Raw genomic sequence first — 27,528 nt, forward strand, 5'->3', positions numbered from 1 at the left:
AAAAAAACAAGGTCCAAGAACACTGTTTGAGGCTAAAAAGGTCAGTCTTTAAGGTCAGTTTGTTACTTCAGTTTATTCAGTCATAATATTGGTTAATAATGATCTTTGTCTTTTACATACTGCACCTTGAAGTTGCTCAGAACATGACACAAACCATCACCTGCCCATCATGTAAGAAATGAGAAATGTTAATGTTGGAATGGGATCAGTGCTTTGGTGAGAGAGAGAGAGAGAGAGAGAGAGAGAGAGAGAGAGAGAGAGAGAGAGAGCACTGTGACGACCAGATCTTAAACGCTTCTGCAAACAACATTTTGCATGCGATATAAAGACATGGTAGACTAATAGCACCCTGACCAGAGAATAACATCTGTCTTCCTGTGTGTGTTGTGATCCAAGCATCTCTGCTCTGTGTTTGGGTATCCAGGCAGGTATGACTTGCTGCCACATTGCTCCAACTCAGACTATGAGCTGGTGTTTCTCCTTGATGAGTGAGTAACTTGATTTGTACATCATTTTACAGGCTGGAGTAGGCGTGAGAGCTAATTAGCTGTTTTAGATTTTTATGAAGGAGAAAACGCTTGTGGTGAGGTGGAATGACTTCAGACATTGTGTTATTAATCATATGTCATGTAGTGGGACCAGGTTCCCAGATTTGTCAAGAGACTTGTGTGAGTCTGACTGCTGGTAACAGAAATGTTTCACCCATCAGACAGGTCTCCTCTGCGGCCCCTGTCGTACTTGATAGGCTACAAATTGTTGATTTGACACATAACTATGTAAGTTCAGATTGTTTTGAGAACACAAATACGTTTGACTTTATCAAATTAATTCTGACAGTTTACTTAGCTGACTTTTACTTTATTCTAATTAACTCAAACTTCTATTTGCATGTCTTGAAGATGAGACGGTATTCACATAGACTCAGCATAGAGTATCCTCACATGAAATCTTCTGGGTAGATTGCAATTGGAGGCGTGTCGTCTTCTAGCTCAGCCTGTTGCTCGGCGTGGCCCCACATCACTTTATCAATGACTGTGCTTCTACTGCGGCTGTGTTAGTGGCTGATCTCACATCAGCTTAGCAGAATAAGCTACCACAGGCCTTTCTTTAAACCCAGCAAAACCGGAATCTGATCCATCACTTTTAGAGCCGCCTTCATTCTGCTTCCGGACACACACACACACACGCGAAGGAAGGCAGTGGATAAGTGGGCAGACATCAGCTTCGCATGTCCTCTGGCTAACAAGCATAACAGATTGCTCTGAACAGACAGTGTGTGTGTGTGTGTGTGTGTGTGTGTGTGTGTGTGTGTGTGTGTGTGTGTGTGTGTGTGTGTGTGTGTGTGTGTGTGTGTGTGTGTCTCAGCTTAGCCCCCCACAGTGTCACTGATACAGAGTAGTTGACAGTGAATACAGGCTGGCTTTGTGGACACTGCGACAGGACCCAGGATGATTTTACGGGATTATCTTACTTCTGTGACAGTTGGACACTTTCCAAAGTTTTGACTAGATTTGCGAACAAGAACAAGCCTCTCTGGAGGCTCTGAAACAAAAGAGAGACAAGTGTAGTATAGTCTTGGAGGCGAACAGAGTATTTGTTTCCTTCGCAAAGGAATGAAGGACATAAACAGAACGACTCAATGACTTGCAAAGTAAGTGGTGGAAATGTTACGCAAAACTGAGAAACAATTGAGCTGCTTCTATTGCACATACAGTGCAGTCTATACCTCTGAATAATTCTGTATTGTGACGTGGTTAAATATCATTTCTAGCCAACACGACTGAAGTAACATTATAATACAGTCATTGTTCCAAACATTCACAAGAAGTTCTACAATGCCACTTTGGTATTGCAATGAATTGTGGGTAATCCAAGTGGACCCTCTGGTAGTCTGCAGAAAGTCCCGTCTAGGGCCCCAATGTACCAAATGAAATGTGACTTCAGACAGCCCTGAATACTTCCTGCAAATGCGCCCGCAGAGTCTGCAAGTGCTGTGAATGGATGCAGCCAAACTTTACTTAGATGTAAGTCACAATAACACTATGTAAAAATGCTCTGTGTTAAGTAAAAGATCTGGTAAAAGTCTGTCCGTCTGCCTGTCTGTGTGATCTTTGCATACCTTGAGAACAATGTATCTGATTTACTTCACACTAGGCGGGTTTGTTGCTGATATACCAAGTTAGTGCAGTCTCAAATGTATGGTCTAAATGTTTGATTGTAGTTGACATGCCGGCAGATTGGAGCTGCAGCATGAGTACCAGTGTACATTTGAGTCTGAGCACACTACATAACCATTCAGTGAATGATTTCTAAATCTGCCAAATCTCAGATTTTTACATATTCAAAAAGTCGGAAAGCCAGAATCAAGCAACCAACTAGTTGTCTTTGACCAGTTGATGACAGCAACACTTTAATATGCTCCACAACAGTGTCAGACATCAGAAACAGTTCTATGTACTACACTGTGTATGGACCTGGATGTCCATTGAGACATCTGGGCGGATTGCCATAGACATCTGGTAATAACAGAACGTATCTCACATTTTGGTCTTTTGCAGACCATTGTTAATGCTGAAAGAATAATGTGAGCTAAAGGCAGCACAAAAAACAAGTGCATGTGTTGGAACATAGCCAGAGGGCAAACAGCACCCTCAAATTGAAGGAAACCTCAGATCTTGATGTTATTCATGGCAGCATGGAAATTCATGAAGTCAAAATAATGTGTGTGCAACTGGCGAATCATGAAATGTTACATTCACATTCCCAAAGCAAAACTTGACTGTGTACTGAGTCTCCCTTAATTCAACTCAGGTTGGTTTCTAGGGGATCAGATCAATGTGGGCCTCCTGTATGTGCGTACCTGTGCAAGTCCAACATTTCATCATGCATTTATGGAGGAAAGTCTAATCCATTTGAAACACAGCAGAGACCGGACCCTGTTTTTCATTGTGAAGACTGTGTACTTGTGACCTTCCTGAGCAGTAAACACCGCCAGTATTGATGGGACTGCATGTGTCGACCTTATTTTCACCCATGGGTGCTACATTATGCTCCCACATCAGCCTACAGAGTTGTTTACCACTCCGAAACGCCACTCAACCTGAGAACAGTCAGTGTAACCCCACCACCCTGCGCCTGCTGGGAGACTACCAAGTTCATCCTCTGACACACACTCACACACGCTCACACACACAGGGGAGTGTCTTAAAATCCTGAGACAGGGCGGTTTAGACTGAGTTGACCCTTTAAGAAGCTGTAGAATAAAAAGACAAGACACACACACACACACACACATACAAACACAATCAAAACAGTTGCCAGACACGAGGCCATGTGTTCGCATGATGTCTGTTAATGCTATTAATTCCTCAAAGTAGTTTGATTTACCCTGACACGACCCACAGGTGAAGGCTAAATATCAGCAGTGCAGGTTTGTGTGCATGTGTGTGTGCATGCGTGCATTTGTGCGTGCATGATATCACGGCTTCCACTTTTAATGTTGACACCACTTTCAAACATTTTAAGAAAACACCGGGAGCCGACTTGCTTGGTACCACTCTCATGTCTGTAAGATAAATGTGTCGCTATCAGACAATAAGCTTGTCTGAGCATGAAGGAATCAGGGTCACAGGAGGTTAGGGCCTCTACAAAACGGTTTCTGAATGTATCTGACAAGGTAACAGCGCAGCATTTGGTGAGTTTTAAGTGTGCTGTTAGGCTGCCAGTCTTTAAAGACAGTTATTGCACAGTGGACATCAGAAATAATTATATCCTCGAAAAATCTCCACTGAATTTAAAAATGGGCATCTCTGTGTATGATTAAAAAGTATATATATATATATATATAATTGTGGTAATTGGGTGTTGAGGATATAAAAGTATCCTCAATGATTCCACAAGCTTTGTGTCACAGACACTGCTGCAGCTCCAACTGCTGACCCTGTTGGTGACTGGGAAAGCAGCTGCTTTCAGTGCACCAGCATTAATCTGACCTTTTCACCCCCCTTCACTTGTCAAACTCACAGTGTGAAAACCTGCGACAGATAAATATTATCATAACACAGTAAGTCCATGTGTAAATGTGATGTGTGGTAAACCTGCAGTCTGACAAAGGAGGCTACTTTTGTCTCCTTTTCCGTGTGTGTGTGTGTGTGTGTGTGTGTGTGTCAGAGAGAGAGAGAGAGAGAGAGAGGGAGAGGGAAGCTGTAAGTTAATTAAGGTAAATAGAGTTAATTCATTTTCTAACCCCAGTAACCTTACAATCCGGCTGCACGGAATTAACCTCATACATCCTCACCCTATGCATACGCACACATACAGTACACGCACTCACAGTGCACACACTCACACTGTGTGTAGACAGAATAAAATCTTGAACTTGAACCAGCGGTCCCATTAATCCATTAATACCTTCATGGTGATCCCAAATCATGTGGTCCAGTGGATATTTAATCTGACCTTTGACCTGTCCTCTGTAGCTGATCAGTGGTGTGACACTCCTCTCTGGGACACTGTGTGGAATTGCAAATCAGGCAGGACATGTAAAGTAAATGGACACACACACTTAGGCCCTCTTTTATTCGGGCCTGTTCAGCTCTACTGAAGTGTTCGGAGCAATCATTATCATCATCACGGAACATTATCCTTTCCTGTTATAACTTGTGACTTGAATGAGAGAAATATTTCAGTGCAAAAACAATACTGATCCTTTAATTAAAAACTTGACACAGGAAAGAATATCGGTCCCCCTGCTTCCTGAATAATTGGATTAGTTCTGTCTCAGCCTCTCAGTCTCATTCACTGTCTTTGTGGAGGTGAATTGTGTTTGTGGAAGAGCTCAGTGAGGTGGTTCCTGATGATTACTGGGTTCCGACCTCGGACAGCTCAGCCTTGATTAACATTAGAGCGAAGCACCCTTCCTGAATTGAAGGTCAACAACAACACAAAAACTAAAACGGATTGCCACGATAGTTGGATGGAGGATGGGTCTCAGCCAAGAACAGACCCCATTAACTTTTGCTACTGATTCAGATAAAGGGATGGATCCAGGATTGTTTTCTTACTTTTTTTCAACATCGCAAAATAGGGAATCATGCATGGATCCTAATCGGGCACTTTAAGTTGGCTGGGATCTGTGAGTGAAGGGCAATGTGATGCAGAGCCCAAAATGATCAGCATATAGTGGATTTCTTTTTTCTTTCTTTTATTAGGCTGGTTTGAATTAAAGGTGAGTGTTGGGCCTTGGTGGAGGTCTGTGCTCCACTGGGTTTACTTCTGGTTTTCATGTTGTGATATTTCGAATCGACTGTTGAAATTGACGATTATTATTATTAAGATATGGCGCGACGTGAAATAAAGTAAAATATAAAATTAATAACCTCCATTCAATGTGGTCCCATCAACTGTCTCACCAATCTGTTTTAATATTCATTTCTATCACCATTGCAATGGTTAAAAGTTTTTGAGCTGGTACTGTCATGATTCAATCTGATTGGCTGAGCTATTTCAGAGCAACGGAAGCAGTGATGTAACTGGCCGAGAGTGTATGTATTAATAAACACACTCTCTGATCTATATTCACCTTCACTCAGCCCTCTTGCACTTTGCTACACATGCATAAACCAAGATAGAGCTCCGAGACGCCCACACAGTCAATGTGCCCGAGACCTGCAGCTCTGCACTCATTGACTCTGCGTGATGAGTATATGGCCTAAAAATGTAATAGCTTCAGATGGCAAAGCCAAAGGAGAAGGTAGAACTCTCTTCTACTTGTGCACTTGTGAGACAAGACAAGAGACAAGAGACAAAAGGGAACAGTCGGTCAAATGAATGAGAAATTGAGAGAGCTGTGATAAGGGAACAAATCAAAGGTTTCAAGGTGGTTTGTTCAAAAGCAGGTATAAATACACAAAAATCACTCACTATATTTTTCCACTTTGGAGACCAGGATTCTGGGTTCTTCCGTCTCCTGTTAAACAGCTTTGTACGGAAGCCGAGAACGTTATCCCGTGAAAACCACTGATTATCTCATTATCTTGGTATAACAAAGGGTGTTTGTTTGTGATAACAAATTAATTCATTTTGTTATCTCCATATAACAAAGATTGTTTTCTTGTGATGACAAATTAATTAATAAGGTGTTGGTCTTGATTTCAACCTACACAAGCTGCCACGAATGGCTTCCGTAGCCAGCTGTAGCTGTAGCCTACCGGTAAGTTACACTTTACGTTAGTTTGTTTACTTGACTGGGTTTGTTTTGGGGCTACTGGTCAGTAGATGAGAGGTTCACAAACTCCCATCTCTCCAGCTGCTTCAGGTAAGGTATTGCAAATGTAGGCTAACGTTACCTTAGCAATGTAATGTGAAACGTAAGTAAATGTTTATTAATTCATTTAATATTTAGGAACACATCATTAATTAATTTGTTGTCACAAGAAAACAATCTTTGTTATATCGAGATAAAAAGACGTTATTGCAAGATAACAGTGTATGAAATAAAAAGAAAAATCCGTGGCCGTTCTTGTCTTCCGTAGCTTTGTACATCAGGCACACTAAATAAAATACAAATAAATGCTGCTGAAACTAGCTTTATGTGTGAACCACTGAGCCCTCTACCCTTTGTAACATTGTGATGTTGGGTTGACCTCTACCCCGTCCATTGCTATGTTTCAACGTGGACATCATTCTGCAAATTGAGTCATGCTGTGCGGGGTCGAGGCCTGTCTGAACAGTCACTGTCTGCAGCAGCTGCTTGTTCTCTGTCAATTTCATAGCTAGTTTTTAAGGTTTATTTTACAGTGTGATTATGAGCAGTGATGTATTTTTTAAAAGCCTAAACAGGGACAAAGGCTGCACATCGGCCAAGACCTTTATACATTGCAATAGTTATTACAGAATATAATACAATAACAAGAGAATTTGAATTAGTTGTAACAATGCCTACATGTATTGTCCCTGTCATGTGAATTGATAAATAAGATAAATCAAATAGACATCCAAAAAAAATAATAGATAATAATAATAAAAAACGTTTTTTCTCATAACATACATACATACTGACATTCATCATGCACACCTTTCACTCAGAGCAGACACACTCAGAGCTGAGTGAACTCATTTTTATCAAATGTTCCAGAAGCAAGTTTGACACCTCAGCACTGACATTAGGTGCAGGGTTAGCTGAGGGTGGGTTTCCTTTCCACATTCACTGTGAGGGCATCAACAATTCATTCCCCATCTGGACATAAACAGCTTGATGTCTCCCTGTGGGCTCATTGTTGCCAACTAGACAGAATGCTGTTCATCAGGCTGCAGGAGGATGTTTGGATTATCACAGTGGCCTCAGTTCTGCACAGGTTCCACAAAATGATCATTTTCCATGTAACGTGACCACCAATCAGCCAGGATTACAAGTATTTGATTTAATTTTCTGCTTACCACTTTGATCTATTCTGTGTGTTCCACTGTGTGGCGGCCATTACCCCAATGTTGTGTGTGTTTGTTCATTGATAAGTTTCTTAAAGTGTGTCAAGCCAACACAATTATTAAAGCACAGTGAGATCTGGCGCATTAGTTGAACAGCTTTGAAAAGTACATGCAGGGGCAATTTGTGTGTGTGTGTGTGTGTGTGTGTGTGTGTGTGTGTGTGTGTGTGTGTGTGCGCGCGCGCGTGCGTGTGTGTGTGTGTTAGTGTGTATAAGGCACCAGACTTTTATTCCTCAAGTGCTGAGCTGTCACTCAAATGTGTATCACACTTTAAATTAAATGTAAATTTGGATTAAAATGGTTGAAATCAAAAGCTTGCCAGTCAAATAGAAAAAAAAAAAAATCTCCAAAGATCAAATCAAATCAGTCCCAAGTATTCTCACATGATTCACAGGTTTGTCTTTGATCAAAAACTGCCAGGCTGTAGTGTCAAATTGGATTAAAAAGTCTTAAATTGTCTTGTTTAATGCCCAAACAGGGGATCAGGGCTTTTCCTCTTCTTTGATGAAGGAATCAACGTCTGGTGTGTTTTGCATTCACTGATTTAAGCTGTGGTGGCATTCTGGGAAATCAGAGTGACTGCCTGATGAGGATTCACTGTCACAAAGTTGAAATTAAGTCGTTGCAGCTTGAATCTGGTGGGAGGGAACAAGAAAGGAAGTCTTTGCTTTTGTACTGCAAGTGTAGTGTGTGATCCATGCTGCGGAGCTGCACTACCCAGCAGCTTCTAACAATATCAGTGTACTGAGCTACCCAAGGTGTTTTTTTTTTTTTTTTCTACTGATACAGAATTTAATGTTTGGTAAGGCTGTCCCTGAGGACTTGCTGTTCAGTGATGAAGTTACAGCAAACCCCACGGGACAAATCGCTAATCAGACATCCATGGGCAACTGGCAATATTAACTTCAATTTAGTTGCATCTGTTACATTTCAATCGGATGCAATGAGGACCAAGCAAGAGGTAAATCTGCAAGGCTGGAAGATAGCAAGGGTGTGTGGCTGCACACAAATTGAAACTCTTGCAAAGCTGGGAAAGAGTGAGTAAGATTTGTCACTTTTAACAGCTAGTGCAGCGTATCTGCAGGATCTGTCTATCTATAGAGTGAAATAAGCATCTGCATTATTGTTCATGTAACTTGGACCGTTTGGTCACAATGTTGACAGCGAGGATGATATTTTCAGTTGTTGGTTCCACCGAGTTAATCAGCTTATTGATCAGTTGGGAAGCTTGCTGTGTGCTGAACTGAAGTCATGTTGTTGTTCCTAGATTACTGAGTGCTTCGGCCTCTGGTTTTTCACAGTGGTAAGCCTGTAGCGATGGCCAATGATGCCACAGAGGCAGCGAACAAAAGGATTCGAGAGCAGGGAAATTCTCCTACACACAAAACTGTACTGAGAGTTACAAGGTTTTAATGTAGCATCATTTGCTTATAAGACTGTGCATGTCTGTCTACATAGGGGACGGTGTGGGCAGCATGTTTTATGTGGGAGGCATGTATAACAACAACACACACCACTTTGTCACAGATGGAGGGGATTTTATGTGGCTCAGAAACAGAACATGTCTCGCCCAAAGCAAGAGACAACTGAGCCAATACTCCACTGTGATAATCTTTTCAAGAGACACTGTCTGGAGCTGCTCTTTTCACTTCAAATGGGATAATGACTTTGTGGATTGAGTTTGTTTGCTTCAACCTTTACACCCAGGTGACTAGTATTTGAGAGCGACAATCACAGCAATTAAGTAATTTGGTCTTAAAGTCAGGCCATCTCTGTCATTTGCTTCCTAGTCTTGGAGACCATCTTTTGTTGGCATTAGAGGTTTAAATTTCTGTCTTTGTTCTTTTTTCTTTGGTTTCTTTGTGATTTGGACTTGAAGCAATGTTGCTGCGTCCTCCGATCTCATCAACCTCTGAAGGGTCAGTTTTATTAAAACTGAAAGAGATGATGACCAAAACAACAAAAAGACTGTCAGCGTATGCAGCCCCATCACAGAAAAAAGTGGTCAGCATGATTTTGAGTCCGTGTCAGCTAAAGATGAGAATGTTGTAGTGACCAGGGGACTACTGATTGCGGACGGTGAGTGAAAACACTATTGCTATAACACTACTGCTTTCTTTACATCCTGTGGAAAATATGATTTCAATTTTTGAATGCTTTAAAGTGAAAGTCTTCCATAGGTTAAAAATTGCTCCTTTAAAACTGAGTGTAAAACAAGTGAAGCCTATAAAACAAATGCTTTTGGTAATGCTACTCTGACAACATAAGCCCATAAGACAACATTAGCCTACAGCATTTTAGCAGCCAACAGCAACAGCAGCACTAGCTGTCTTGGGTTTAATCTATAATTTCAACTAATTCTGTGAGGTAGCTTTATGCTCCATATCAAGTTAAATAAGAATGTGAGCACTTCCATATATTGATTCATTATCACCTTAAGACAACCATCAGAACAAGGGTCAACTGTGTCCCATGGGTCCAACTTAACTGTTTGATATTAGAACGCTAATATGTATTTATCGATAGTACGTTTTCAATATTCAAAGTTGATTAAATGGTCTCTAGGCATATACTATGTTAGACATTTCCAAAGAACTTTCAAAAGAGAAATGTTCATGATTGGATTTTAATCTTATTACAGAGTTTCAACAGCAAATTCAATTACTCCATTTTTTAATTTATGTGATACCATAATCATTAAGAAGCAAGTACATACCGAAAATTTACAGATATAATCTCAGGACTCAATTTTCCATTACCTGAAGCCTGATTAATTCATTTAAAGTGCCACTGAAGAGTAGAACTTAACTCACCCATTTTTCTCTCCTTTCTCCCACGGACTGTCTCCAATAAAAAAAAAAAAAATGAAGTGTTTAATAAATGGGATCTCTTTTAATGCACTGGACTGGATAAGTAAGGCTGTTCAGAAAGCTAGTTTTCTTAGGCCACATTATACCTATATACCTGTGAGGCTGGTTTGTCAGAAAAGTCCCTCATCAGCTGTGCCTGTTTTACATTCTAAGGTACAATACCTTATATGTGCTGAAGATATATTAAATGTACATTTTTCAATAAGCAATGAAAGAGAGATCAAGAGCATATATATGTTTCGATGACTTTATCATGTAACCGCAAAAGTGACAGGCCGAGAAATATAGTGTTTAACAATGTCAGAACAATGTAAACCACAAGGAAATCTTAAGTATGCCTGGTCTCCCAAACAGGTTGTAACAAATGTTAATAAACAAGTCGTCATAAAACAGAACAGTTTGTCACATTCTTGCATTACAGAACTTAATGTCGACATTACCCACAATGCAACTTTGCCATTGGGTGACATCACTAAAGACAATTCATCAGATTACATGCAGTTCCTCTGTTAAGTGAAATTTGTAAAATGGAAAAAAGGGGTATGTGTGGATTTATGAATGGGGTCAAAAGAATGTTTGTGCTTTTAATTCTTCATACGCTTCATTTTAGATGTGAATCTTTTAGTTTTATGCATCTGCCCCCTGGAGCAGAGTATCTTTGTATCCATCTGTGCACCGTTTATGTCCCTTTCCATTGTACTTTGTATTCTGACTCTATCCCTCTTATCTTTTGCTTCCATGTGACTGTGGACATCTAAATGTACATAAATCTCTATCTGTTCCCCTCCCTGGCTTCCTATCCTCTGTTTTCTGCATGATTTGACTTTCTTCTAAATTGGCCCTTCCTGCCGTTGAAGGTGGACCTCTTTCAGCTCGACAGTGGATCGATTTGGAGTTGCAGCACAATGTCCATAAGCTGTCATGTTTTACAGTAGAATATCCAGAAGGCCGGTCAGATAATGACCCTTCTCTTTGTGCTTTCTGACAGGAGTAGATGTGAAACATCAATAGCTTCCATTCAGCCATTTTTAATGAGAAATACCTTTGGGTGTTCCTCTCTGGAGGTACTGAATAACCGAAGAAAAGAGAGGAAACAGTTAATTGGTACATCATAGACAGTAGCCATTATACAATACGTATGTAGGATCAGTGTCTGATCTGATCTGCACACATCTATCCATGTAACCATCATTCTGTAGTACAATATTTCTGTATCCAAACATAACCTCTCTTCTTTGCTTTGCCTCCTTTGGCTGATAGATGAAAGTTTACATTCACATTTAGCATTTCGGGCATTTAGTAGTCCAAAGCAACCCACAAAAGTACATTTGTCATAAGAAAGGGTCATGCTATGCAGGGTTAAGTTGAAGTCTGAACAAATGAGTCTTGAGTCTTTTGCAGAAGATGGCTGTCCTGACATTGGTTGGGAGTTGGTTCCAACACTGAGGCTCCAGAACAGAGAAGAGTTGTCATTTCACTGAGCGACCTTTGTTTACTCTCAGTGATGAGGGTACCAGCCGGCCAGCTGATGTAGTTGAGCGAAGTGCTCATGCCTGGAGTGTGTGGTCTGACCAGAGTTTGGAGGAACATGGGTGCAGTTCCGTTGATGGCCTTAAAGACCAGCCCCTCCATCTTGAATAGGATGACGGCTGCAACTGGAAGCCAGTGGAGGTCATGGAGGAAGGGGGTCATGTGGGAGAACTTTGGTAGATTGAAAACAAGGAGTGCTGCAGCGTTCTGGATACACTGCAGGGGTTTCACAGAAACCGGGAGTCCAGACAAGAGGGAGTTGCAGTAGTCCAGGCAGTAGATGACCAGCGCTTGGACCAGGAGTTGCTTTGCATCCTTTGTGATGATGTTGATGTTTGTGCAGATGTTGTAGAGGGTAAAACTGCAGGATCAGGCAACAGTGATGTTGGGGGCGCAGGACAGCCCATTGTCAAGAATTATGTCCAAATTCCTTGATCGATGAAGTCAGTTATTCATTACACTTGATTTCATTTTCAATTTCATTTACGTTACTGCCTTCAACTTAAATCCCACATCATTTGCCTCTGGCCTCAGATTTGTTACGCTGTTTGTTCTTATTGTGGGGTTGTTCACATCTAGACAACAGCGTGATTTCCCAGAGAAGAGGTTTCTTTTTTGTTGAGCTGCTGTTGTAGTACGTCACTAGGAGTGGCCCAGCTTTTTTAGAGCAGTGATAACAGAAAAACTGACTTATATATAATAAGTGGTATAATTTTAGTGGTTGAGAACACAATAGTAAATCCGGTGAGGCGGGCAGAGAACAGCAGTAACTTTAACAGTAGACGGCATTGCTTTCCACAGTTACATTTTTTATCTTTGTGCCATCTTCTGCAATGGAATTTACAACCAGATATGTCACAACTCCCTCACACGAGGAGAAATCATTTTGGTTCTGGACAACAAGAAGCCGTAATTACATAAAATGATAGACACAAAATAATTTAAATTAATACATCTTGTTCCAACCTTGAAAACAAAACGCATAACCATAGACACAAATCATCAGGCCATGTTTCGCTTTGCAACACTGTCCAGGTGTTACACTGTGTATATATTCCTAACACAGCCACTGATCTATTTTGAGCTTCAAACAGCCCTTTTACACATTACACTGCTGCACATACAAGTATGCTAACAGCAAGTGTGCTCAGAGAGGCTCACAGTCTGTGCATCCAACACGTATAGCATTGTGTTTGCCTTTCCCCCCTGTCTTTTAAATGCCTCCTTCTGGGATTTAGCCACACACCACTTCAAAGTGGAAGTCAGGCATTTTAGGTCTCAAGGGCTCACTTTTGTGGCTTTAGTCTTTCTCAAGTCCAAAGTTCTGGTAAAAACATTTCATCTCCATGTTTTCTATTTTTGGATCAAATTTATTTCAGCTCAAAGAGAGAAGAAACAACAACTAATGTAGTAAACAACTCCCACGGAGTAAAAAGATTTTTTTTTTTTTTTACTGAGTAAAAACCAAATATAAAATACATCAAACATTTATATATTTATCCCTCACTGTGGAGCGATTATATAGCCGCAACAGCACACTACCTTGACTACAGTACAATAGCTGAAGGCCTGTATTTCACCATATTACACTATATTGCAGCAGAATCAAGCCTAACCGTGAAAAGAATAAATGTTGTGCAATGACTTGGATTCGGTGGACTCAAAGCACAGCAGCTTGACTGTGTGTGTGTGTGTGTGTGTGTGTGTGTGTGTGTGTGTGTGTGTGTGTGCGTGTGTGTGTGTGTGTGTGTGTGTGTGTGTGTGTGTGTGTGTGTGTGTGTGTGTGTGTGTGTGTGTGTGTGTGTGTGTGTGTGTGTGTGTGTGTGTGTGTGTGTGTGTTTTGAGTCCTTCACTGAACTGGAACTGTGTCCACATGAGGAACTCCGTCTCTCTCAGACACTTAAAGGCACGCCATCACCTTTTATGCTAAGCTCATATTAGCATACAGTATATTTTCAGCCACAACAAGACATAAACACCTCTCATACACTTTCCTTCCTCTGATTACATGTGTACGTATGAGGACATTAATATTTCCTGCGTGTGTGTGACTGCCTTTGTGAATCTGTGCAGAAGCCTCCAGGTTGATATATAACCATTCAGGCATTCTAATCATAGATAATGTGGCACCATTAACATTTGCACGCCAACCTGTCATCTTCTAGTGAGCACGCTTGAGTTACTGAACCCACCCTGTGCGTTCCATCTTAAAGTGCTACAGACTGCATAGAATCGGAGAGTATGTGTGTGGGTTTCCGTGTGTGAGAGTTGCTACAATATGTTCTTGAGATTCTGACCTGCACAGGTGTGACGTGCTTTGTAATAATGACTGTAATAAAGAGCTCTGTATGCTTCACTGGGCGACCTTTGAATGCATTGGTTACTTTGCACATGAGAACTGTCTTTGTGCACTCGTGTGTTTGTGTGTGTGTGTGTGTGTGTGTGTGTGTGTGTGTGCTTGCATGCGCTACAGGCTCCCAACTGTGCAAAGCAGCAGGTGATAGAAACCTGGTGAGTGTTTCCTGTGTACCTGTGTCTTATTAGTCTGTTACTGTCTGTGTATTTAAGTCTGTGTTTTGCCCTGAAGTTACTCTATAGCCGTTTTTATACAGGGCAGCAAGCCGCCATTTTGGCCGTCCTTTTTGCGGCTAGGTCTGGAGATTTAGACAGAGGGTGGTAAAATGGGGGTCTGTTTTGGTCTGCCAATGTGCCGCCTCGGAGGGTACATTTATTTCCGCCTCCATTGCTATCTAAATCTGAGGCGGCAATATGCCGGCAATTTCGTGAGATGGGCGGCGGTGTTGATGAACTGCACTGTTGTGCGACCCGCAGCCAGCCAGGGAGTTTAAAAACCAGCAAACAGCTAATCACAACAGTCAGTTCATCACTTCATCCGTGGACATCAAGATTAGCAACTGGACAGCCGCTGAGTTCCGGGAGATTTGCACAAAGTTGAACTCTGGCAACTTTATGCAAATCAGGTATGTCCAGCTCGATGCGCCGCCCCTGCAAACGTCTGAACAATTATAAATTGGAACCATCATGGGGTTGCAATGAAGACATGTCCTGTAATTTTATGACATATTTGTATTTAGAAACACATTTTTCCAAGCTGTGATCTGTTTCTAACATAAGAGAAAGTTTCCATGAATGATGGTCCACGTTTATATCTCAGGACAGCAGCCCATGTTTGGAGTTCGTCACATCATGCACGGCAAGTGAGTGTTTGCGTGGTTGATGGAGGGTGTAGCCTGTTCTGGTCGGACCTACAAAGCTGGGAAGCGTTGTGTGGCCTTGCGTCAAACAATGCCCCCATGGACACATACCTTCACTCTTTGTCTGTTTTGTTTGTGTCCTTGCGCCTCCTTTGTTCCTGTGCCTGTTCTCCAGTCCTTGTGTGTTTCTTGTGCTCCTGGTTTAGTCCTTTGTGGTTTTCAGATTTGTCCTTGTTTTTAAATTGTCAGTTTGGACTCTCATTCACTTGTCTTTTGTCTCTTGCTTTTTGTATTTTGTTTTTTTATGAAATTTGGATTTTGGGTTAACTCATTAAAGCCCACTTTTTAAGAACTTAACATCTTCCTTTATGTTGTAGTTATGATGAAAAGGATTACATTTTCTTGAAATTATCTCAAGAAATGTAATTGCCAATATTGAGTCATAAACACTTTCTCCTTAAAGTCCTGTAGGAATGAAAAAAGAAAATGAATTATGTTATTTTCTAGCGTTCGCCCTTTGCAAAAAAAAAAATCTACATCAAATTCAAACTTCACATTTCGACCAGGACGGCTATCAGCAGATTAAAAGAGTCACAAAGAACACTTTACAGAGAAAAGATGATACGGCTGATTGACATTCAAATAATCAGACACAGCATCTTAATTTGAAGCTGCAGCAGGAGTAAAAGTGTTGTTTTGCCCGCTATTACAGAAAGGGATCTGACCTCACACTATCAGCATGTCTTTGCTTTAATCCTCTGCAAGCCTGAATGAAAGGGAGGGAGATACAGAGCTAATGTGTCCTCATGATTTCAGCAAGAACTGATGGTGGTCAATTGTTTGTTGCTAGTTGATCAAATCGTGTTTCAGATTTTAGTTTTAAGAAGTTGAGATGCTGTGCAAAACATTAAGAAAACAATGTGATGATTAAGGCTGGTTTTCGCAGCACGAATTTACAGCTAAATATTTGAGAAACTACATGTCTATCATATGTCTCCAAGAAAGCAAAAAGCAAAAGCTGCTTGTTCAGACTCTGGATTGGGGGGCCAAAGGTCAGAGACCCATTTGGCTTCCTGCTGCAGAGGGCTTTTCACTGTTTTCACATTGGTTTATTATTTTCCTTATTCACAGGAACTGGAAGTCAGCTCCAGTATTTGCTGAAAGGCCTTTCCTATGGGAGATGTGAATCAGTGCTTTTATCACTGACATTAATCTTGTGATTCATAATGTGACATGTAAATAAATAAATGACATTTTTTCATTGTGCTTTGTTCTGTATAGCAGGCAGAGCCTTCACCTCCTGGGACTCTCCTCCAGCCATTTATTGCAATGCAAAATCAGCTCTGACAACTGTAAAGAAACAAAGCCTTTGTAGAATGTGAATTATTTAGGAATGGCGGCTGTGGCTCAGGAGCAGAGCCAGTGTGTCTTGTTATCGAAAGGTCGTTGGTTCAGTTCCCCTGGTCTGCATGTCGAATTGCCCTTAGGCAAGATACTGAACACCCATTGCTCCTGATGTGCTGGTGTGCTGGTGGCCACCTTGCATGGCAGCCACCGCCATCAGTGTATGAATGTATGAAATATTGTAAGTTGCTTTGGACAAAGGTGTCTGCTAAATTATGTACATGTATGTAAATATAGATGCCCTTCATGGCCAGAACAATAAAAGAGCTACTGAAAAAAAATATATATATAGAGATCCAATTCTCATAGAATGAATCAATCACTTACTGCATCAGTTAAAGATCCTTCATGGGAAGAAACTTGCCATGCTGTTCAAAGCTTCTGTTGAGGTCTGGCAGTAGAAGGTGTTTATGACATACAGTTTGCTCTGTATGAGTGATCAGAGGACAGGGCCTAAACGGTTCTTCCGATAGAATCGGTTGTTTTTGTTCTGTAGTGCAGTAGCTGCTAATGGTTTTGTTTTTGTTGGCTGTGGACTGTGGTCTGTGTCAGAGATGCATCTGGCCCGAGAGCAGAGCGGTTTAAATTCTCCTGCTCATTAAAGTTAAAAGGCTTCGTCAGTGGATCCCACTGTGACCCCACACCCACTTCGCAGAAATACAAAATGCTCTATTAAAGGTCAAAGGAAATGTTTTATCCTCCCACAATAAGTGTCCTACTAAAGACTTTAATAAACTGGTGGGAAAATCTGCAGAGACTCTGTTTGCCTAACAAACGGCGCTTATCGGAGAAGATCCAGCAGCTGCATAACAGATAAACTAACAGCCATATCAGCTCCAACAAAGGATGTAGGATTTCATTGACTTCTACCCATGAAATACAAAACGTGACCCAAAAGATGAATGTAACAACCCAAACTAATGAAGGCATCCAGCTTGCCAAGGTGCTGTTTTTGTCTGAAGGGGGGGTTTAAACATTGAGGATGATAAACAAAGCCATCCTTAAGTCTGCAAAGTTAAAGAACTCCAACTGCAAGAAAAGCTAACATTCTCCGCTAACGACTTTCAAACACATCCCTAGTGTGAAATGTGGATGCGCACACACGATCATCTTGTATATCTTATGTTCAGTACACTGTTTTTTAATCAGCGCTGGCCCGAGCCCACCTTTAGTTTTCCCGATAATTTATTCAGATAGTAGCACTGTACAAAGTGTTGCAATTATAAAGTAGGCCAATCTGTTCCTTCCGTTCTGGTTTGTTCCCATTTTAGAACAAAGTGGGTGGTAAAAGTGAGCTGAAAGACATCATGAACTGTAGGAATCTGTCTTAGCTGTTTGCTTCTCAGATACAGAAGCTGTGGATTCAGTCGGCAAGCTGATGATAGTCACTGTATGTCCTGAAAGAAAACCTTGAGACAGACCAGTTTTTTTTGTTATTTCATCCATTCCTTCAGTGTTTCACATTTGATTTTGCACCTTAAACCTTCTTGAAAGTTAAGAAGGTCAAAGACGGCACCAACAGAAGCTCCTCTGTCCCACAGAAAACACTGCTCCTGAAACATCTCACCAGTAGTCCCGCCTTTAATTCTGTGACATCACACTACTCTGCCATGTCACATATTTGCATAATCTATGCCTAGCGGCTTGTTTGGCACGTAAAAATTGATTTAGCACAGCTGCTCCATTGTTGTTAGCACTGCTGGGTCAAGCACATGTGAGCTGACTATTCAGAGGAGACTGGGCATTTGGGAAGGGTGTCTTAATGAGACAGGAGCTAAAACAGCACGTTTCAGACAGAGTGCAGTAAAGCATGTAATCCTGTTCTAGTAGTATCTCAAAATAAAATTAGAAACCTACAAATGAGCATTATATGTCTTCATATGTGGAGTGTATTGTAGAGCCTTGAAAGTGGAAGGTGGAGGGGATGGCAGTGGAGCTACAGGTGAGAAAGGCTGCCAAGCCAGTGCAGCAGTTTGAGCCTGGGGAGACCAATTTCCAGCCGCGAGCTGAGGCTGAGGCGAAGTCAGAACCTCCCAAGGCAAAAATGATCTTTCCCTAGCCACAGCCAAGTGTTTTTTTTTTTAATTCCAGAGACTGGGTTGGGGAAAAAAAAAAAAAAAAAAAATCAATGATAACAGCGATGAGAGGACTAATGGAACGTCACACTAATAAACCTTATAATGATTGGTTTATATGAAGCTCCTTGCATACACAGTGTGTGGTTTGAGCTGCTTTACCAATAACATTAGCAGAGCAAAGAAAGAAAGGCAGAAAGAGAAGAAAGACAATACAACTTGAAAAGGCAAGATTTTCTGAAGAAAATGTACAAGTGCTTGCTGCTGAGAATTAGTTTGAACACTTGACACCATCAGAACACTGGAAGAAGTTATATTGAAGTAGTAGCTGGAAAACAAATACTGACAGTAGTCAGTGTGGCAGTTGAAATGGAGGTGCTGACAGAACTTTCAGTTTCAGTGAGAGCACTTTAAAGTGTGAAAAGGAAGACCTGAGTCAAGTTGAACTGTCAGGTGAAGTTACATTTAAATACTATGACACTGCTTCTTGGTGCTCCTCCCAAGTCGATAGAAGTAACCTTAGCTAGAACTGCTATTGTAAGTCGATGCCAAATAAAAGTGCACACGTTGAAAATGTATGTGTATACATACATACAGTATATGTTATTAATAAAATAATACAAACAATTTTACACATTAGTATGACTGAAACTGCAAAAACTATGGCATGTGTTTGGCTCTGTAATGTATTAAAGGTGCAACATGTTAAATTTAGCCACCTGCAGGATTCATACTCAAAACAAACAGTTGACAGCATATCACCAGGGTAACTGCTAACAGCTGCTAACTGTACCGATGTTAGCTATAGCTCATCTAGCAGAGCAGGTAGTGGTTGGCACTTTCCAGTTCACAGCTAGCAGGTTAGCATCTTCAGTGGATTCCTCTGCAACGCCATACATGTATGTCATAATGTCAAAATCGCAATTTATTCACATTCCGTTGATAATTTTGATACATGAATGTTTTCAACTAACACTCTTCCATATTAAACATTTAAAATCAAATCCATAAATCTGGAAGATAATTTTGGCACAGTTTTGTCCAACCACGAAACAATTCCTGGCAAATTGGCTTTCATTTCCGCTCAAACCAGGCATCTTCTATTTGAAGAAGTGTTTACAACAAAAAGAGCTATGATCGAATTATACCCAACTAAGATGTGATGAGGTGGCAGTTGAAAATCGAAAAATGGGACTGATAAAAAAAAAAAAAAAACAAACAAACAAACAATACTCTTCCTACGTTTACAGTATCTGGACCAACTCTGTGCCCTTATTGTGTGAAAGTTCCCCATCCATCTGTTGTCTAAAGGCAGCGTTTCCTCAGCCTCTGGGTGTGTGTCTTGTTGTGTTTGGGTCACTTGGCCTGCTTGGACTGTTTGGAGTGTTTGCACGGCTTCAGCTGCCAGGAAAAGAGCAGCAGCATGTCAGAGCTGTATGGATTACTGGGAGCACCTTGCCAACTTCGCAGTCAGGACCATCAGACTCGCTTTCTGGGTTCATTTCCTCCAACTGTGCCTTCACTGTCACATCCAGCAACACAAACACAGTGACACTGTGCATACAAAAGGTGTCCCTCCTCAGCAACTAAAACAAAAAAAAATGTGTTTCTTCTTTTTAGTTGTCTAACCAGTGATTGGCAGCTGCTTATTTTAAAATTAATTGACTAAAAATGAAAACAGTTCTTTCTTCTCACACTAAAATAGTGGGAGGCCTAGTGTTTCTGTACCTACAGACTATGATTGGGCCTTTAATCAGAAATGATACAATTTACTAATCTGTAGCTGTAGGTACGTAATGAAATGTTGGTAGCTACAAAGAGCTCTATTCAAAAAGTACTTGAAGTGCAAGGTCAGTAAAGAAATTATTGTCTCAGTTATATTCATTCTTGGTGGCAATTATGAGAAATAGTGTCCCATTAAGGTGGTAATAAAGTTTAAAGACAGATATGGTTTAGGGCGAGACTTGAGTGTCCCAGCATATCGCTCAGATGTCTCTGGGGGAATTACTGACATTTTATACCAAGGTCAGCGAACTGTACATTTCAATAAAGCCCACTGACCTTTGCATGCTTCACTCATCAAACAACTGTGGACATGATGTCAAAAACTGTATGGAAACTGAACTTAAGGGTTTTTTTTTGTTTTTTTAATTCCAGAAAAGCAAAATTGTCCCTCAACATATTTCAGATCAGGTATAGTCAAACAGGCGCACACGGGCCATACATTACTGAATTGTTCATGTGAACCTTCATGTAACCTGAGATCTTCAGATGATGGCCTCTGATCAAGCCGTAGTTTTCAGTTAAAAACAATTGATTTGCATCCATTTTTTTTTTCTGTGTTGTTTCTTTGGTAAAGCATTTCCTTCAGTCCACCAACAGCTACACATTGCATTTCATGTTCCTCTTTCTCACCCTCTTCTTGTTAAAAGTGAATCCTCTTTATCTCCTCCCTAAGCTAAACTCTAGCTAAATTGTCTTGCTCGACCTCAGCTTTAGGATTTCTAAGAAGGCTTATTGAAATCCTTAGAACTCAAACTGCTTCCTGTGCCACTGGGCATGCCGCTGCACTGCGGCTTTAGGCGTTTTACCCAATTGTTTCGCAGTCTGTATGGTCATGTAGTGTGTCCCAGGTTGAATGTCTTTTTTTTTTTTTTTTTTTTCCATTCGCTCCATGGATAATGGCTTCAAATTGTCAAAGGCAGCAATTACTATCAGAGCTAAAGAGAGACATAGGTATATGGGAAAAGTAGTGGTGAAATGGGATATTAAAAGAAAAATGTAATTACATCATGCATGGACTGATAGATGGGTGGAAAGAGAGAAGAAGGAGTCATTCTCAATAAAAGTGGGAAGAACAGAGGATGGTATAAAGAAAGACAGAAACTGAACTGAATGAAAGGGAGAGAGAACCAGGATGTGGGGAGATAAAACTGAAAGGAGTGTTAGAACAGAGGAAAGAGGAAAACCTTATTCTAACCTGAACCTTGAAACCAAGTCTAAACACACAAACAGTCCTTTGAAGAAGAGAAGACTAAGCAAAATGTCCTCACAATAGGTACATTTATTCGCTACAATGGTTGGGAACTGAGATTAAAAAGACAGAAAATGAAATGTCCTCACAATGCAGACATGTCCTCACTATGGCTACAGCTATACAGCTCACTGGCAGGAGACTGGGATAAACTGGAGCTGGCTGTAAAGGAATTTGAGGAAAACCATCGAGAACATGAGGAAACGAGATGAGGACATCAGGAACACGGTCGACAGAAAAGATGAACTGAAAGTAAGGAGAGGGGAGGTAAAACAAATTACCTCCATCTGCCTGCTTTCAGTGCTATTTACTCGGTGAGTTTTGGTTGCTGAAGAAGTTCGGAATCTAGGACTTAAAGCTTAGTACACAGCAGCAGTTGCGATGAGATGTTTAAATTTTAGATGCAAGTATTGAAGCATAAACTCATTGGGAGCATAACACTGCATGTTGCTTGTTTAATTGTATTTCTGTATAGTACTTCCTTATACTATATACACGAGTGGTTTCAAGGCTTCTTCAACCTTCTCTTTTTCTTCTAAACATGTGTTGTGAATAAGGGAACTCTTACCAAGGCTTCAAGAAGAAAAGAACAATATGTATGAATATTTATAACAAATGTATTTTATTTCAAAGAACACCTGCAGATTGCAGACCTTATTTTCCAAGGTAAGACAAATATTGTGTTTTTTAATTCAGCACCCATGTGAATCAATTACAGCAAGAATTGAAACTTCTTTCAGTGTACTTTCATTGTATTCGGATTGATGATTTTTTTTTTTCTTAAAACACGCAAAGCAAGGCTATGTTAAGTTAAATGCTCCGGCCTGTAAAAATGTTTTATTGTAGTTAGTCTTTACAAATCTAATTTATTATAAAGTTCTAAAAAGGAAATCAAGTCTCTATACTTTTGCATGTTAATTGCAAAACAATCATGAAGCATGATAAATGGAAGCAAACATGTAGAATACAAAATCAACCCTGAAGTAATGGAAGTGGTCTGGCTACATCCATTATCATATGGTAAAGGGGGAAGAAGAAGCAGAAAGGTTCACAGCTGCTTGCTTGTTTACATGTGTACCATTAGTGATCAGGTTAGGGTTTGGGTAAAGTGGCAACTTTTAGCCTGTAAGTTGCTAGCTTGGATGGTATTGTGTCCTGTAGAGGCAGGGATTCTGAGAACACCTACGTGAAGATTGCAGAATAGGAGGAGAATGCCTCTCGAAACAGGCAGCCAATTGGCAAGCTCATACCCACAATCTACCTCTGGTGAGTCACGACTACCAATTTTGTAATTTTGTCATCTCAAGTACAGTTATTGTGAAGCAGTGCAATGAGAATAGTTGGTGTAGAATTTAAGATAAGTTGCTCATGACCTTCGACTAGAGGTTTTGCTCTTAGGATGTGCCGGTTGTCAGGGGAGCAATCATCTATTGTGGGCAGGCTGTGTGAAGTGATTTAGCAGTACATGCCATGGAGGAAGTGTTTCATATGTGTTGCCAATTAAAATGAGGGTATCTTTAGTCTATTTGTCAGTCAAATTTTCAGTTGTTTGAGAAAATAATCTTACTCCAAGTTGCGCTTTTTTTGGAGCTTTGACCACATCCCGGTCGAGTGTGCTTAGCTGCTTTGCAGAAAGGTCAGAGATAGCCTCTAGTACCCGCTCAAAGATGGTCTTCATCAGATATGTCCTTGGTCATTCAGGTCACTGACTTTTGACTTCTCTTGTTCGATGACTTTTGACTTCTTCCCACTGGATTCTGTGGATCAGTTTCAGTCTGGTGTTCACAAACAAGCTGATTTTCTCTGATGTTCTTTCACTGTGTGTGTCTTTAGAAATCTAGAGAACTCTTAAAGTGTTGAATATTTTGTCATCAGTGGCTCTTTGTGTCTTGGACTAGATGTTCCAACAGTCCGACCCTTAAATAGAGTCCCACTAGGATGCCCTCTGGTCCTCATGGATTTGGCAGCATCCAGTGTTCTGTACTTAAATCACCTGATGTCACTACTGGCACAGTTACTGATCTCATCCCTCTAATGACTGATGGCTGTATTCACGGTGGTCCCTGAAGACTTAAAGGCTGCAGTTGTGGCCCTTTCTACACGCCTTGTTTGATGACTGATTCTGACTACTGATGACTGACTTTAATGGAAAAGCGACTTGCGAAGCATCTCTTAGCGCTGGATGAAGATCTAATGCACATTTCAAACTCAACCAGCTGGGAAATGCTACTCTTGGCTCAACCACAAAGATCTGAGGCCTTTTCCTAATGTATGCATGCATGTATGGGACGGCTGTAGGACGGCAATTCATGCTGATTTCCATGCAAATGTATTTCAGTTGTGGTTGTATAAACGGACTTGTGCTAGCGTACAACAGGGAAACGCAAACAAGTAATATCAACTAATGTTCATTTATTTTCAGAGGAAGTTTACCACTGACCGTTTCCTGATGCAATTAGTGGGATGCAGTCAGCGCGGAGTGTAGCGTAGTGATCCACACCACTTTGGACTAAGTCAAGTAAATTATTGACCCGAGATAATACAGTAAATATGCTGTAATTCATTATGCCCCAGTCGCCTGTAAGTGCATAGTGTGTTGTTGCATAATGCAGCAAGATGATGAAAGAGGAGACCAGCATACTAAACAGTGCTCCTGCCTTCATATGACTCTGATCAACAAACATGGCCACTGTTTGCTACTGCTACTGCCAGCAAATACTGTAGGTATAGAATATGACTTCACCTCAATTATTGTAAATAAGATGTGGCACTCATATTCGCCGCCTAATGAATGGACTACTTGTATGGTTATCCTCAATATCAAAGAGAATGTCGGTGTGCGTTTAATGTAACCAAGGACTTGTTTCGAACAAGCTCTATTCCTCCTCTCACTGCTTCTGCTTTCTCTTCTGTTCTCTCCCTCCCTCCATCTTTCTCTTCTCTCTTAATGAGAAGCATCTATCACAATGAAAAGCCTGTGCCTGCTTTTTCACACACATACACACACACACACACACTCACACTTAACTCTCTGGTGGTACAGCACAGTTTGAAAAGAATGTATGTGTAACCTTACCATTTCCTCTGTGTAATGTCTGCTACAACGTGTTTCCCATTTGTCAGCAGTGCATTGCGAGTGTTACGGAGAATGAGCTACAGGCAAATCTACCCCCGTTTTTTTGTCAATCTCACACTCACATTTACAGTTTACACTGACAAACATGCACATATGCAACAGAGGCCATTACTAAGAGCATCCAATTGTTGAACTTTTGTATCTTCTAACTGAATCTCTGTGGTTCAAAGTTGAGTTTATCTCAGTCGTCCTCTGATTGTACTCTGATCGTACTGTTTCATCTACTACTGTTTGCCTCTAGCTCAAGAGAAGTTATGTTAAAGTTACTGCTGGTGAAAACAGCCTTTCTGGAGTTAGCTACTTCATAATAAAAGCTTTTTGAATTACACAAATCAACAGGACTTATATCTTGAAGAATATACAGGAAATGACATGTGTAGATTGATGAATTAATGGAGCTTTGATAGCAGCTTTAATAATTGTAACAAAGTGCCAAATCCCAGCTATGCTGGGCTGAAGAGGTGGGTTAAACCAAGTCAAGTTGGGCCAGCACGTGTGTGGAATAACCCCATGGAATAATGGTGCAAATTTCCTTGCCAGGCAATGTCCATTTGTCTAAATTTAGGTATGTGTGACGTTTTTTATATTACCTGGGTTTAGGTATTGGCTGTAAAAAAAAATGCCACTTAAACAATACTTAAAAAACCTACAAGTGAAAATGCCAAAAGACATGACATATACTGTATTTCATATGATTTTGAGTTTTAGTGTTTACTTTCTTTCCAATTGTTGCTGAAAAGACTAATAAAACTGAACAACAACATTGTTGTTACCATATCTGTTGTTCACTGCTGTGTTTAGCTGTATGAGAAGTTTCTCCTTCATTTTATTAAAACCCTGCAGCCACCTGAAGGCAACGTTTGATTTGAGAAGTGCTACATCAGAGTGCATTGTGTTTACCTTGATTGAATTTAGGCTGGTGGGATGTTATAAACAGGTTTACTGAGTTATTTATATGTATTGTCAGTGTACTAACAAACTGATGTGTTCACATCAAGATTCACTGTCACTGTCTCGGTTCGCGCAGAGCAATGAATTTGTAATTAGTGATCACCACACTCTCCGATTATTATCACCTTCCCCCAAACTGTTACTACTTGCACTCACTGCTGAACATACAGTGCCTATAACACTTATTCAGCTTCTTAATTGTTTACTCTTTTATTGCTTTTATAAATTGAATCATGATCAATGATTGTGATTGTACCCGCTGCTGGTTTAGTGTTTGTGCAGGCTGGTTATTGATATCCTCTCCCTGCCACCTTTGAGGTTACCAGGGGAAGCTGATTGCAGTAACAGCCAGATCTGGAGGACAAGGTTTATATATAAACCATATATATATATATATATATATATATATATATATATATATATATATATATATATATATATATATATATATATATATATATATATATATATATATATATATATATATATATATATTGTAAAACAAGTTACTGCTTAAGTATTCACCCCATTTAAAGTGACTAGCCTAATTCAACAGAGGTACAGCCAGTTGGCGATAGTGATCTCAAAGTCTCAAATTACTGTAGTATGAAAACACCTGTGCTGGAAGGTCCAATCACTGGTTTATCGGTACAGTCCCACTATCATGGGATTGATACAAAAACATTACCAAGACACTGAACATCCCCCAGATATTTACCATGATTGATTATAACGCAGGTAAGAAAGAACCGCCCTCCACATATCAACAATTTCTTGCAGGGTAGAACAGAACACAGCTGTGTGTGTCTGCGTGTGTGTCTGCGTGCGTGCGTGTGTGCGCGCGTGCGTCTGCATGTGATTTCATTAAGTCGTGTTTGCATGTCTGTGTTCAGATGTACGTGTGTGTGTCAGTAATTGTAATCTAAAACCTGTTTTAGAAAAGAGCCCCCATGAGAGTGATGCGATCCAACAAAGAAGACACACGCGTAAGAAATAACAGTGTAGAGAGGAAGTGGGAATAATAAAAACAGAGACAGCCCTTTATTCAATATTACACGAGGACCGTTTGTACATTGGGAAGCTGTAATGTGTAATTAAAACCACACCGCCGCATTCAGACAGGCTGATTTTTGTTTGCTTCACACAGTCCTTATTTGGGAGGAAACAAATCTTCATGACGACCCATAAACACACGCTCAGTCTCTGTGGAGCGTTATTGTTAGGGTTCGGGGTTAAACATGGTGGTATTATGATGATGGTACTTATCATTCCATACTGGAGGAGTAAAATAGTAATTACCATAAATTATAAATCATTATCCTGGCAGGATAATCTTCAGTGTGCTCGGGCTGGAAGTGTCACATTCAGCGTCTGACCTCAAGGTGGAGACTTAGAGGTTAGAGCGGCTTTAAAGTGATACTTTGGCTCTTTTGTGCCTGCCTTCAGTGTGTTACCTGCAGTAGATGACCATCAGCTCTCCCCCTGTGTGCATCGTACCGCTAAACAGCACCCTTACTCTCTGTCCCGTTAAGCAGAACGATGCTCTGCTTCCCTGTCGGTGCTGCGCGCTGCATCTCCACGCAGGACCAGAGCTGACGGTCATCTACTGTAGGTAAAAACCCAAACAATCGTCTGGATTTAGCTGGATGATGAGCACTTCCTCCGAGGCAAATTCTTTTGACTTTGGTGGATGCTGATGTTTGCTCTCCTCTCTGATCAAGTTGTTGGAAATGAATGATCTTTCTCAATAACAGTCTGTCACATTCAAACATCTCCCTTTACACACATGCAAAAAAGCTTCAAAAAAGCATCTCGTCTGGTGGCATCA

At 40.7% G+C, this 27,528-nt stretch overlaps 1 pseudogene; it reads right to left on the minus strand.

The window, feature by feature from the left end:
* The window catches only part of LOC119004938, a 28,975-nt pseudogene extending 1,783 nt beyond the window's left edge, over nucleotides 1-27,192 (minus strand).
* Nucleotides 27,193-27,528: the final 336 nt, after the last annotated feature.

This window comes from Acanthopagrus latus, chromosome 16 (assembly GCF_904848185.1).
Source record: "Acanthopagrus latus isolate v.2019 chromosome 16, fAcaLat1.1, whole genome shotgun sequence".
Lineage (NCBI taxonomy): Eukaryota > Metazoa > Chordata > Actinopteri > Spariformes > Sparidae > Acanthopagrus > Acanthopagrus latus.